Source organism: Enhydra lutris, unplaced genomic scaffold (genome assembly GCF_002288905.1).
Source record: "Enhydra lutris kenyoni isolate GAN:26980312 unplaced genomic scaffold, ASM228890v2 scaffoldscaffold9, whole genome shotgun sequence".
NCBI lineage: Eukaryota > Metazoa > Chordata > Mammalia > Carnivora > Mustelidae > Enhydra > Enhydra lutris.
In genome coordinates this window covers 81485952-81501691 of record NW_019154093.1, presented here as the reverse complement: position 1 = coordinate 81501691, position 15740 = coordinate 81485952, and positions in this window count along the sequence as shown.

The window sequence follows — 15740 nt, the reverse complement described above, 5'->3', positions numbered from 1 at the left end:
GACAAAAGTCTTCTTCAAATGGCTTTACATAGAAAGAGAAAGAGGTAACATTGGAAACTGTGAGAGTGATGGCTGTATTCATGCTCTAGATTGCAGTGATGTTTTCAGGGGTTTTATACATATACCAAAGTTTTTAAAAATGAACATTTTAAATATGTGCATCTTATTACATTAGTTGTACCTCAATAAAGCTGAAAAATTGGGAAAAAAGAATATATTTAAAGGTACATTCAACACTAACTCCTCTGTCATCTTCTTTCCCTACCCTATAATCTCTCCCTCAGGTATCTTTTTCTCTAGGATTGCCAGTCCAGTCTGAGCTGTATGCAAGCTCTCTTCCCAGCCATTTTCATGGCAAAGAACCCCTTAATATACCCTAGCTCCCTCTGGCTACAGCTTCAGGGACAGGGACGGGAACTAATTGAACACTCCGTGCAAGCTGCTTTAAATGCAAAATAAAAATCAATAAAAACATTTTCACAGAAATCTTCAAAAGCTGTTATGAATTATGATACATATTATAAATAGTTTTTTTGTAAAGACAAGTAAATCTAGTTAATTAGCAATTCTGTGAATTAGTCATTTGGCAAATTGGTTTTCAGAGAATTGTCTTTTGGCATATTGACAAAGAGCAGCCTGCCTGACATCAGTGTTCTTCCTTTATCGAGGGAAACAGATTACTAAAAAAGAATATTGTTTTTACATAATGTACAGTAAGAATCTTGTGTCCCTTATAGAAGATAGACTGTGAATTGGCTCAAGGAGAAGAGAATATATCATTTTTTGGGCAACATTCTCTTGCTTTTGAAATTATGCTTTCTTGATTTTTAAGGTTTCTGTCTTTAAAGTTACAACTGGAGAGCTGAAGTACAAGACCTCATAATTCAGTGGAATGATACTAGAGTTTTGGTCATATCTAAATGTAAAGACATTAAAATGTCTTAGGGATTATGAACAAAACTGGTTGAAAAAATGAAAAGAATGCAGAATTCAAGTGTACTTTAAAGAAGTAAATTAATTGGAAACAGTCTGGGTAGGGTTTTTGGAATTCTAATTACCTAAATCAGGTAATAAACTTTGAGTATGGTTGCAAAGGAATTATAGAGAAGAATAAATTGAACGTAGGGATATAAGATGTGAAATCTGTCTCATCTAAGGATGAGTCTCTCTTGACTTGGGGTCTCTCTTGACTTGGGGTCCATTAAAAAGGCCCAACAGCCTATCAGAGCCTGTGGTACTTTCATTTTGCATGAAGTGGTATAGAGATCTTATGTCCCAGTCTCATTTCTGCCTAAAATGTGAATATCACTTGGTCTTATATATTTTCATGCAATCACTTCCAGTCTCCCAAGGTGGTAAAACAGTGTCTTGTAATCTGTTCTTGATCATGCGTGGCAGTAGTAGAATCATAGGTATTTACAGCCCCAGATCCTATATTTTGTCTTGGATCTTTCCCAGATATGAAGGCTCAGCTTGGTTAAGACAGAAAGACTATTCCTCATCATAATGCAAGTACTCTCTCAATCCTGGGAATGGTTACAATTTAGTGCAGAAATGGTGAAGCAAATCAACACATAGTTTCGTATTTTAAATGATGTTTAGGGATAAGATGATATATGTTTGTTATTTAATATGTCACTAATGTTCAGGAAAATCTAACATATTAGTCAAACAAAAATCTAACTACACGATAAAGCAGTAGCACTTTTAATAGTAACTGTCCACACTGCTATAGACAGTTTGTAAAGGCAAATGCAGGTCTTATTTAAGTTTTGATGGAATGGTAGATTAAAGATGAACTAAGCTATGCTATTGCTTTATTCTTCTGCCAAGAAATCTCAGGGTCTCATACAGCTAACAATATAGTGAATCTAATTGAGGAAACAGTTGTAGATTGGGAAAATATCATGCAATTTTCATTGACAATGGAGTGAAGCAATTTAGTAGTCACAAGTATAAGATGTTTTATTCTTTCCCTTCAACAAGGTGTTCAGAAAGAAATTTTAACATAGAATAGCCTAACAGAACCACAGACTGACCCAGAAGGACAGTGGGCTGCCACTTTGATTTGATAAGTACTTTGAAATATAAAGAAAATGTTGAAATAAAATGGGCCAGCTAGTGTAAGTTAAAAGTTTTTTTCCAACAACAACAACAACAACAAAAGCCTGAGCTTTGTAATTTGTAAATGATAATATTTATATAGCAGAACTTAGTAAGTACAACAGTTGCTTAAAGTAGTTTGCTGGAGCCTATTGCAAAGTGGTCAATGTTGAAGGTTCAGTATTTCGTGAGTCACGTGGTACAGAGCCTCCTATCACTCAACTATTGCTATGATTTTTTTTCTCTTTTTTAAATTTTTTAATTTCTTTTCAGTGTTCCAGAATTCATTGTTTATGCACCACACCCAGTGCTCCATTGCTATGATTTTGACACTTGTGTGCAGGAAAAGAAAGCAGGTATAGATGAAAAAGGCAGAATCAATTTAGTTATATTGAAATCCAATTACACAGCTCCACTGCTCTGTTAATAAACCAAAAGAAAAATATCTCAAGCAATTGGAAAAAATAGTGATTACAAAAGAAGTAGAAATAAAATTATAAATAAAAAGAAAAAATTAAGTCTACTTCTGAAAATATTCAGAATGTATCTTCAAACAGTACACAAAACTTCAGCTGGGAATGCTTCAAAAGAATATCTAAAAAACTTACAAGCAAGGAAGGAAACTATCAATAAAACAAAAGGTATCCTACTGAATGGAAGAAGATATTTGCAAATCATATATCCAATAAGGGGTTAATATCCAAAATATATAAAGAATTCATAAAACTCAACAGCAAATAATAATAATAACCAAAATAATAATAATAACCATAATCCTATTAGAAATGGTGAAGGACCTCTAGACATTTTCCTAAAGAAGACATGCAAATGGCCAGCAGACACATGAAAAGATGCTCAACATCACTAATCATCAAGGAAATGCAAATCAAAACCACAATGAGATATCATCTCACTCCAGTCAGAATAGATAATATCAACAAGACAAGAAATAATAAGTGTTGGCAAGGCCATGAAGGAAAGGAAACCCTCATGCACTGTTAGTAAGAATGTAAATTAGTGCAGGCACTATGGAAAACAATATGGAGCGTTCCCAAAAAATTAAAAGTAGAAATACCATATGACCCAGTAATTCCATTGCTGGGTATTAACCCAAAGAAAACAAAAATGTTAATTTGAAAAGATATGCCTCTCTATAGTCACTGTAGCATTATTTATAATAGCCAAGATATGGAAGCAACCTTAGTGTCCATTGATAGATGAATGGATAAAGAAGATGTGGTATAAGATGTAGTGAAAAGAAGGGCCATCTGTATCCCAATGTTTATAGCAGCAATGGCCACGGTCGCCAAACTGTGGAAAGAAACAAGATGCCCTTCAACGGACGAATGGATAAGGAAGATGTGGTCCATATACACTATGGAGTATTATGCCTCCATCAGAAAGGATGAATACCCAACTTTTGTAGCAACCTGGATGGGAGTGGAAGAGATCATGCTGAGTGAAATAAGTCAAGCAGAGAGAGTCAATTATCATATGGTTTTACTGATTTGTGGAGCATAACAAATAGCATGGAGGACAAGGGGAGTTAGAGAGGAGAAGGGAGTTGAGGGAAATTGGAAGGGGAGGTGAACCATGAGAGACTATGGACTCTGAAAAACAATCTGAGGGTTTTGAAGGGATGGGGGGTGGGAGGTTGGGGGAACCAGATGGTGGGTATTGGAGAGGGCATGGATTGCATGGAGCACTGGGTGTGGTGCAAAAACAATGAATACTGTTACACTGAGAATAAATTTTAAAAATTTTTAAAAAAAGAAGATGTGGTATATATAGAGAGAATGGAATATTACCCACCCATAAAAAAGAATGAAATCTTATCTTTTGTGACAACATGGATGGCCCTAGAGGGTATCACACTAGGTGAAATGAGTCAGACAGAGAAAGACAAATAACACTTGTGATTTCACTTATATGTGAAATCTAAAAAACAAAACATGCACACAAATTAAAAAAACATAAGCAAACAAAAATAGAAATAGACTCATAAATACAGAGAACAAACCATTTGTTGTCCTAGGGGAGAGGGGCAGGTGGATGGGCAAAATAGGTGAGGGGGATTAAGAGGCACAAACTTCTAGTCATAAAATAAATAAGTCTCTGGGATGAAAAGTAAAGCATGGAGAATGTAACCAATAATATTGCAATAATGTATGGTGACAGATGGGAACTATATTTGTTGACAAACTATGTTGTACACCTGAGACTAATATAACATTGTATGTCAACTATCCATTAATGCAAAAAAAAAAAAAAACTATGTCATAATCATTGGCCAAATCTCCCAAGTTCAGAAGATAATGAAAAAAAATGTTTATATTAGTTACTATTGAAAAGATAGAAAATCTTTCTAACAACAGCTTGCCAATTTTTTTTGTTTGTTTTTCCACTGACCTTAGTTAATAGCAGGTATCTATATAGTATCACAAATGGGAGTAATCTAATAGCTAACACATCCAAGAATGGATTGTTCTTATATTATAATGTCAGATTTTTAAATTTAACTACTAACATTTTATTACCATTTAGAATGTTTATTTATACTTATTAAAATCAATTTTAGAGAAATTTACACATAGTTTTATCACAATCACACTTGTGTATGTGAAAAGGAAAATATAAGCAAAACAAATTGTCACCCATGACTTTGAGCCAAATTCTTCTGAATCATATTTTTGTCCACATTTTTCCAGACAGTGTCATCTCCTGTGCTATCAGAAGTGTATATAAAAGAATGGTCAATGGTGCTCTTCAGTTTAATCAGTAGGAAGTATCTGACAATTTGGTGTTTGATAGCTTAGTAAAGCCCTGATCTGTGCATGAAATGGTTATACCATCCATCATCTTGTTGCTTTAAATTTTCTCTCATCCACTCCAAGGATTTGGAGACTTCTGCTTCCATTCCACTACTTGAAGAGTGAGAGGCAATCCTTCTGCACTTATCTTTCTAACAAATGTAATATTCCCTTCATCTTGTGGGTATGAACCAACAATGTTATGAATAATAATTTTTATAATGAGTTTTTTTGCTTTCTTTCTTTAAATTTCATAATAATTTTTTTTAATTTTTTCAATTTATCCTTATCCCAAAAGTCAGTTTCATAATGGCAACAATTGACTCAAGCCTCGATTTTAGCTGGATATTCGTTTTAACTCCTGACCATTTAGCATTCTGTCAGAATGTGTGTTGGGTACAGCTCTGCCTTTTATGTCTCTTGTTTGCCATCTCAGCATTCATTTTCCCCACTCTCTTTTCTTTATTCCTAAAAAACATATCCCCAGGTTGAGGTCTTTCCCCTCTCCCACGGTGCTCATAAGACTCAGAAGAGGCAGTTCCTACCCTCAGCTTCAAAGATGTACCTTATAGGTCTTAGGGAAATCCCACCCTTCTTGCCAATGATGGATTCAGAAATTAACATATTACCAAATTCTAGCCAATAAGATGTGAGGGGGGATTTATCTGAAGGTATGGTGAAATTTTTGTTTCTTCTAAGAGAAAGCCAGTGAAGGGGCACCTGGGTGGCTCAGTGGGTTAAGCCTCTGCCTTCGGCTCAGGTCATGATCTCAGGGTCCTGGGATCAAGCCCCACATCGGGCTCTCTGCTCAGCAGGGAGCCTGCTTCCCCCTCTCTCTCTGCCTGTCTCTCTGCCTACTTGTGATCTCTCTGTCAAATAAATAAATAAAATCTTTAAAAAGAGAGAGAGAGAGAGAGAGAGAAAGCCAGTGGAGGTCTTTCTGCCATTAGATGCAAAAAGGAAAGTAGACCCAACTATTACCAGCCAGCATCCCATTGGCATGGAAGAAACTTGACTTAAGGTGAAATTGACAGGGTTGATAAATAGTTCAGCAGAAGAGAAAGCCCAGAATTCTGAAGGTCGCCATTGAGCCACTGGGTGAACTAACTCAGACTTGCTCTATCATTGGTCTTCCATGCATGTGAGCTAATGTTCTTCCTTAAACAACACACAGACATTAAGATACTTATGGCTGAACACATTCTGTTTGATAGAAACACATTATTTTTGTCTGGTCAGAATGAAATTTTGGACCGAGTCCCATCATTCATTCCTATACATGAAAACATTTGAAATTATCAGCAAGAAAAAGCAAAAATGTATCTGATGCTTTCTCTGGTTTTAGCAAGATGGGATCTAGCAGACATCTGGATTGCTGGAATCTGCCAGCAGTATTTAATCTTGGTCTCAACAATTAGATGATCTGATTCAACAGAGCAAATTAGTCACTCAGTCAGGGTGATAGGCTTGGCCTAAAGGTGATTTGAGTTTCAGAAGTTTACTTTATCTTCACCTTGGTGAAACCATTGTTTGCACTGTGGTGCAAGTTATTGTGGCTCTGATTCCAGTGATGTCTTTGTGTAGCTTAAATAGTTGTATGAGGTGATGCTGACTTATCTACTTTCAGATCCAATAACATTATGTCTTTTCTTACAATACATGCAAAATCAGCCTTTACTTTCTGATTAAATTGGAGGAAACATTTTTATGATTGAAAGAAATTTTGGTTCTTTTGTTTCTTTTCCTATTTTCCCCTTCTCTGTAGTTTATTTCATAAAGCAAATAGTTACTGATTTTCTGCTGTGTCAGGCATTCAGTGGGTGAAGGAACTTCTCTATGAATATGACCCATAACCAGCCCTCAAAACTCTCGTGCCTAGAGGAAAGTCAGGCATGGATGTGAAAGCACAGTGAAGGGGTATAAGCCACATGCTGCAGAGGAGAGAGCAAGTAATTCTTCCTGACCTCATGGGATGCACTTTCCATAAGTCCCTTCATTCCTGATTTAAGATCTTTTTTTATTTTGACTGAGGTTTTACTTAAATAGTGTCCATCTTCCCAAACCATAGCCATTAAACTGAGCTTGGTTTCTTTTAGACAATATCAAAAGTAAGAACACCTGGGTAGCTAGGTCAGTTTAGCGTCCAACTCTTGATTTCAAGTCAGATCACAATCTGAGGGTTGTTGAGACTTAGCCCACATAGATAGCAACTGGGCATGGAATCTCCTTAAGATTCTGTCTCCCTCCCCCTCTGACCCTCCCCCAACCTAGTTCTCTCTCATTCTCTCTCTCTCCAAAAAAAAAAAAAAAAAAAAAATACTCCTACAAAAATGGCATGAACAAGACTGAGGGTTGCTGGGGGGAGGGTGGGATAAGTAAGGAGAGGGTGGTTGGGTTATGGACATTAGGGAGGGTATGTGATATGGTGAGTGCTGTGAAATGTATAAGACTGACGATTCACAGACCTGTACCCCTGGGGCAAATAATACATTATATGTTAATAAAAATAGTTAATTAAAAAATGGCATAAACACTTAATAAAGATTGCGATTGTATCTTGAAAAAGAAGAACTTCCTTGCTCCCTCTGGCCTTCTTCCAGAGGTTGGGGATTGTGGGGGTTTGTAGGAGAGTAGAAAGTGGTCTAAGAACTGTGAAACCATGAATCCTTTGTGTTTCCTGGACCAGGCTCCTAGAAATGTCCCTCTCTGCTTTATGCACATGTTGATGTTCCATCCCTTTTCTCCTTCTTGAAGATGAAAACTGTGAGAAGCCAGTCTATCCTCTCTAAATACAGGTAAAACCAGTGTCTGATTTTCTTCTGTCCTGTTTTCAAAGATTCAGCCACTGAAATAATAAAGATAGAGCATCTCACTTTCTGCTTTATGTGAAAGAGCATGAAAATAAATTACTTTTCCTGGTAAAATCCTATCCTGATAATCTTAATGGAGTGATGAGTTTAATTTTTAAAAAGGACCATATATCTTGTCCTAGTAAATGGCCTGGCCTTCAGAGTCCTTAAATTTAACCTTAACTCATTCTTACTAGCTCTTATTTAAAATGAGTTCTGTGCTATAGGATGTTGCTTCACTTTCTGTTATGTGTACCTGTCCTTAACTGCAGTATCATTTTTCTAGCCACCTTACCCAGGAATGACCAGTCTCCCCAGTACATGAGCTTTGCTAGCCAGCAGTGTTGGTACCCACCTCACAAGATGGGATCCTTTCGCTTTTCTGGAAAGGTGTGATGGTCTGGTGATCAGGCATAAGCAAGCATATACCAGGCAGGAAGGAGTGACCATGGGTTGCAAATTGCTCTGGTGGATACAGAAGACCATATCTGGGGATCTGGATGCTGGAGAGGGTATCATACTTTCTGACCTCCCAGGACTAAGATGACCTTCTGAACAGATAAACAAATCATGAACTCCCCTAACTGCATAGAGGAAGAGAGAAAAAAAAAAGAACACAATAATATTAATGAATCTTGCACTTTGTGACAAGCGCAATGGTAGCCATTTTCATGTCTTTATTAATCTTCAAGAGCTCTAAGGGCACTAAAATGCCTCCTACCTACTGACTGGCAGAGCTGCGAACTGGACCCAGAACCATCTGACACCAAATTTAACTATAAATTAGCCTTCATAAAGCTCTCCTCTCTCTGTTTATCCTCTTCTTGAACCTCAGGCAGCCATGTTTATCCAGACCCTGCAAGTGTAAAATTGATGACATAATCATGTGATGGTGTCTATGGGACTATTACAGGAGGATTAGGCTATTATCAACAAATCAAGGACTAGGATTGTTTTATCAGCATGAGAGTGTTTTCAATTAATTTGTAATTAAATAAAGGAAGCAATTTACTGGGTCTCGGAGAAGTCAGGGCTGGGGAAGTCTTATCTCATCAGTCTCAGCTGTGCATTCCTCCTGCGCCGCCTCATTGCTTAGATCACAGCAGTGATACATGATCTGACCTATAGGAGTAATTCAATAAAACATCAATATTTTCCTTCCTCCTTAACCCATGGTGCTACAGCAACTGGAGAAATCTGCCTAGAATGGCCTCCACCATGAGTCCATCAAGAGCTATACCTTTGTCCTACTATTCTCTCAGCTATTCCTGCCAACAGCCTGACCTTGTCAGAAATGACCACACCCATTTTGTCTAGGTGGGAGACAAGTGGACTTCATGGGTTCAAAAGTATTTTAAATGTCTTTGCATCTACATTTTCTGGGCACTCTGTTGACCTCTTTACAACTATGGTCTGATATAATCCCCTCGTAATCATCTTGTGAAGTGGGTACTATTATCTCCGTTTTATTGGATGTGTAGATTTAGGTTAGTATGTGTCTGAGCCAGGAAAAGTACCTAGTTCTGCAGCATTTGCAGGGCCCAGAGCTTTTCCATCCACCCTGCTCAGCCCAGGTTTATGTAAACTGTGAAAGGTGAAAATGTGGCTGGTCCTTCCACATAGCCAGAGGATATTGTAGTCATTTCTTTATAAGTTTTCCTTTTATTCATGGTATCCTTTTTTTTTTTTTTAAGTTTCTTTTTTTTTTAATTCCAGTTTGTTAACTTACACTGTAATATTAGTTTCAGGTGTACAATATAGTGATTCAACACTTCATACAACATCCCATGCTCATCACAGGTGCATTACTGAATCCTCATCACATATTTGACCCATCCCCCTACTCACCTCTCCTCTGGTAACCATCAGTTTGTTCTCTATAGTTAAAAGTCTGTTTCTTGGTTTGCCTTTCTCTCTCTTTTCTTTCCCTTTGTTCATTTGTTTTGTTTCTTAAATTCCACATGTGAGTAAAATCGTATGGTATTTGTCTTTTTCTGAATGACTTACTTCGCTTAGCATAATACTGTCCAGTTCCATCCATGTTGTTGCAAATGGCAAGATTTCATTCTTTTTTATGGCTGGGTAATATTCCATTGTGTGTGTATAAATATACATCTACACATTCGTATACATTTACAACCACATCTTCCTTATCCATTCATGGGCACTTGGGCTATTTTCATAATTTGGCTATTATAGATAATACTGCTAAAATATTGGGGTGCAGGTTTTCCTTTGAATTAACATTTTTGTATTCTTTGGGCAAATACCTAGTACTGCAATAGCTGAATTATAGGATAGTTCTATTTTTAGTTTCTTGAGGAACCTCCCTACTATTTTCCAGAGTGGCTGCACCAGTTTGCATTCCCACCAGTAGTGCAAGAGTGTTCTCCTTTCTCTATATCCTTGCCAACACTTGTTTCTTGTGTTGATTTAAGCCATTCTGACAGGTGTAGGAGATATCTCATTGTAGTTTTGGTTTGCATTTCCTGATGATAGGTGATATTGAGCATTTTTTCGTGTGCCAGTTATCCATCTGCATGTCTTTGGAAGAATGTCTATTTATGTCTTCTGCCCATTTTTTAACTGGATTATTCATTTTTTTTGGTGAGCTTTAGAAGTTCTTTATGTATTTTGGATACTCTCCCTTTATCAGATATGTCCTTTGCAAATATCTTCTCCCATTCCAAAGGTTGCCTTTTAGTTTTGTTCATTGTTTCCTTCATTGTGCAGAACCCTTTCTTTTAAATTTTTTATTGTGTTATCTTAGTCACCATATAACACATCATTAGTTTTTGATGTATTGTTTCAAGATTCATTGTTTACATAAAACACCCAATGCTCCATGCAATACATGTCCTCCTTAATACCCAGTTTTTTATTTTGATGTAGTCCCAATAGTTTATTTTTGCTTATTTCCCTTCCCTCCAGAGACATATCTAGAAAGGTGTTGCTACAGTTGATGTCAAAGAAGTCACTGCCTGTGTTCTCTTCTAGGATTTTCATGGTTTCAGGATTCACATTTAGGTCTTTAATCAATTTTGAATTTATTTTTGTGTATGGTGTAAGAAAGTGGCTGAGTTTCATTCTTCTACATGTTACTGTCTAGTTTTCCAACACCATTTGTTGGAGACACTTGTCTTTTTCCCATTGGATATTTTTTCTGGCAGATGAAATGATACTCTATATAGAAAACCCGAAAGACTCTACCAAAAAACTGTTAGAACTGATAAAGGAATTCAGTAAAGTCCCAGGATACAAAATCAACATACAGAAATCTGTTGCATCTCTATACACCAATAATGAAGCAGCAAAAAGAGAAATTAAGGCAACAGTCCCATTTACAATTACACCAAAAACAGTAAGATTCCTAGGAATAAACCTAACCAAAGAGGTGAAAGACCTGTACTCTGAAAACCACAAAACACTGGTGAAAGAAATTGAAGATGACACAGAGAAATAGAAAGACATCCCATGCTCATGGATTGGAAGAACAAATATTGTTAAAAGGTATATACTACCCAAAGCAATCTACATTTAATGCAATCCCTATTAAAATACCACCAGCATTTTTCACAGAGGTAGAACAAACAGTCCTAAAATTTGTATGGAACCACAAATGACTCTAAATAACCAAAGCAACCTTAAAAATGAAAAACAAAGCTGGAGGCATCACAATTCCATACTTAAGTTACATTACAAAGCTGTAGTAAGCAAAACAGCATGGTACTGGCACAAAAATAGACACATAGATGAACGGAATGGAATAGAAAATCTAGAAATGAACCCACAACTCTGTAGTCAAGTAATCTTCAACAAAGCAGTAAAGAATATCCAATGGGAAAGACTGTCTCTTCATGGTATCTTAATCATCAGCCAAAAATCTGTTGGCACAAAAACCTTAGGACTTGGCACAGATATTTCAGTAAACATATGCTAAATAACAATAATGATTATTGTAACAGCAACCAGATGAACAAATACAAACCTGACTGCTTGCCAGGTTTTAGGGACCCTTCTCAATGCTTAACTCATTAAAGCCTCATAAAAATGCTAATGAGATAGATGCGTATTATTATTCCTGTGTTACAAGTGAAGAAACATAGTGAATTACTTATTATTTATCACTAAATATTTATCCTTTTATTATTAAATAACTGTTATTTATCTTTTAAATTCTCACTAATAGTTAAGATTTTTTTTTATATTGGCACTTATAGTTTCGGTACTGCTTTTGACGTGTGAAAGTTTTACCCTAACCAGCCAATCCTCCAACACCAGCAGGGTATCCTACAATTGAAGTAATTGTCACACTGTCTGCCTGGAGGTAGAAATAGATTCCACAGGTTAAGGGCTCAGTTCTACAAGACTGCACTGCCAGACTTAATCATTTTTGCTTCTGACCCACCAGTTACAAAGTGGAGGTTCCAAAGACCCCCTCCTTATGTTTGATTAATTTACTAGAGTGAGTCACAGAACTCAGAGACACTTTTTACTCACAAGATTTTGGGTTTCTTATAAAAGGGGTATAACTCAGGAAGATGGAAAATATACATAGAACAAGATATGAGGGAAGGGGCATGGGCTTCTGTGTTCTCTCTGGGCCCCACTCTCCCAGTACCTCCACATATTCACCAGTCCTGAAGCTCTTCCAAACCCTGGCCTTTGCAGTTTTCATGGATGTCCATGTTTACAGTAAGGTAAACATGTAAGGAGGTTATATGCAGTTTTCATGTTTACAGAAATATGATTGATTAAATCTACTGGCTCTTGGTGATTGAACTCTGTCTCTATCTAGCTCCTTTCCACTCCCCAGGAAGTCAGAGTGTAGGACTGAAATTTCCACCCCTATAATCCTGAGTTGGCTCCAGGGGCAACCAGCTCCCAATCTTAGGTGCTTTCCAAAGGTTACTCATTAACATAACAAAAGACACGTTATTGCTCTCATCGCAGGGAATTCCAAGGATTTTAAGAGTTCTCAGTCTGAAGAAGGGACAAAGATCAAATATGTATTTCTTAATATAAACCACAATATCACAGCACCCTTGCTTGACCTAAATATCTGGTAGACACATTTACTATGCAAGAGAAGCTAAGGATGAGAGACTCTTAACTATAGGAAACACAGTGAGGGTTGCTGGAGGGGAGGTGGGTGGGTAGATGGGGTACTTGGGTAACCAGCATTAAGGAGGGCACATGATGTGAATGGCACTGGGTGTTACAAGCAACTGATGAATTTCTGAACTCTACATCTGAAACTAAAGATGTATTATATGTTGGCTAATTGAATTTAAATAAAAATTTTTTAAAAAGAAACGCTAAGGAAAAAGTGGAAATCCCACACATACAACTGGGGTGGGGGTGACTGTATTATTCTCACTGCTCTGTTGGCTGACAGCACTTTGCTTGGGTCTAATTTAGTTCCATGTACAGATTATAATGTCTATATTGATCTCACTTAGCTGTGTACCACAGTGCTATAAATTTCACTTGTAAATCGACGTTAAATTGTCATCTTTGGGTACAGTCTTAAAATAACAACAGACTTTGAAGGTAGATGCTGGTGCTTCTTAAGCAGATTTGTATTTTATGGTCTCATGGGTTGCCATCCCCCATGGTGGGGAGTAAATGTTTATAAACTGTTTTGCAAGTTCTATTTTATCATCATTTGTCTTAAGAAACAAATTCAGTTTTAATATTTCATTAAAATTGCACTTCCATTTTTTAACTTAAGTGCTATTGATGGGTTTAGTACAAAATAAGAAAGTATTGCCAAACAATAAAATAGTTGTAGACTTCTGCAAATTGTAGATTACTGTAAATAACAGTAGTTGTAGACTACTGTAAATAACAAAACCACTATAACAAGAAGACTCAGACAGCTCTCTTTACTGTATGACAAGACTGTCAGGCCTATATTTCTTGCACATATTTCAGGTTCATGTTCTCATTATTTCCCATGTTTCTACTGACCTCATTCAAGATGACTTTCCGTCATTTTCTAGTAGTCTTGAGCATCACTTAAGTCATGGCAAAGAGCGCTGGGGTCTATCAGCAAACACCTTGTATGCTGTCCTAGGAAAAGGGAGTGTTAGTTACATTGTACAAAGGAGAATCAGGAAAAGAGAGATAGGTCATCGCTAGTGTCTTTTAGATTTTAGTATGTAGTAAGGTAAGACCTCTGTTTTTTAACTATGTTTCTCACATATTACTAAATGAGACCAGACGTAGGAAGAAAAGATGTGGAAAAATCTATGAATAAGAAGTGGAGGTCTACTAAACTCATCCTAGCTTACTTTAATAAAATAACTAAATGTCAATGGAAAAAAAAAATCTGGAATAAATACTAACCCAGACAGATGCTGGAACAATAGGTGTCGATTGGGTCTGTTCTGTGCAACCCAGGTGAATAGTCAGATTCCCTTTAAAGCCCCTTACGATCTCGAGTGACTCTAATATGATGCTAAATGAGTCAGACAACTGCTCACCTCACTGTAATTTCAAGACCTGATGTCTAGAGTGGTTGAGTCCTGAAATGACTAGAGTCTTCCTCATTAATAGTCAACTTCCATTTGTTCTTTCGGTATTTATTAAGCCCCTGATAAATAAGAGATTATTGAACTAATTCCTTGCCTTCAAGGAACTCATAGCATAGCAGGAGAATCAGGAAAAAAAAAATCCAACAATTAGAGTGCTGCTCACTGTTGAGACCTGTCACCATTTATTAGAAGGTTGTTCTCCCCATATATATATATCACTGGCAGAGTCTTTGTCCCATTAGTTTTGATGAATGCAGGACCCAGCCTAGTACCTGGTGTCAATTTAAGAATTGAATGAAGTGCTGCATTAGAGATAAACCTGGGTGACTTGGGATCACAGAGGATAGGCATAAATGGGATAGGAGATCAAGATGGCTCCTCATGTAGGGAACAAATGAGCTGAACTCGAAGGGCAAGGAGGACTCAGCAAGTTGGGAAGGGCAGGAAGGTGCCTTCCACACAAGAGGAATGACATGCATGAATGCACAGACACAGGAGACAGCAGATACTTGGGGAAGTTATTCTGAATGACGGGGCAACAAGGTGCAGGCATGGCAGGAAATGAGGCTGTGGGTGGGGCTGGCTAAGCTTGGGAATCTGGATAAACCCTAGTCAGGAAGAAATCACAGTTGTGAGTGGAATCCCACTCAGATTTTAATTGCTTTTCTGAGGATCTGAAAGAACAGTGATGTAATCAAGAGAGGAGTCCTAAAGAACAGTGATGTAATCAAGAGAGGAGTCCAGAATCAACTTGGCTATTAACTCTCGGAGAGAAAAGGATCAGCCCCTTCTCAAGCTCAATGGTAGCAGACCTTTTACAGGAGTCCAAAGGCTCATTCATCTCAGGGCTGCTGTTACATTTGGGTCAGTGATGGTGGAGAGCCTGCTTTCATGCACTCAGCCTCTCCCTATAAAGAAGTAAATAATTGAAGTAATTAACTACTTAAATCAAAAAGTAATAAAAATGGGTCTAAACTCTTTAGATTTTCTTTTCCAACATATTCCCTGCAAATTGCCTTGACTTTCCAGTATACTTTGGGCATATCCGTCCCTCCGAAGGAAGAAAGTTTGGCAGGCTGGAAACAGCTAGCTTCATTGGTGACTGCAAGCAGTGGGGATTTCTTATGACTTTGTGTGAAAGAGTATATTGGTGTGGAAGAGATGGGGAGGAGGTAGCATAAAGCAGAGACTGAGGGGACGCCTGGGTGGCTCAGTTGGTTAAGCAGCTGCCTTCGGCTCAGGTCATGATCCCAGCGTCCTGGGATTGAGTCCCACATCGGGCTCCTTGCTCATCAGGGAGCCTGCTTCTCCCTCTGCCTCTGCCTGCCATTCTGTCTGCCTGTTCTTGCTCTCTCTCCCTCTCTCTCTCTCTCTGACAAATAAATAAATAAAATCTTAAAAAAAAAAAAAAAAAGCAGAGACTGAGAACATCTGTCTTT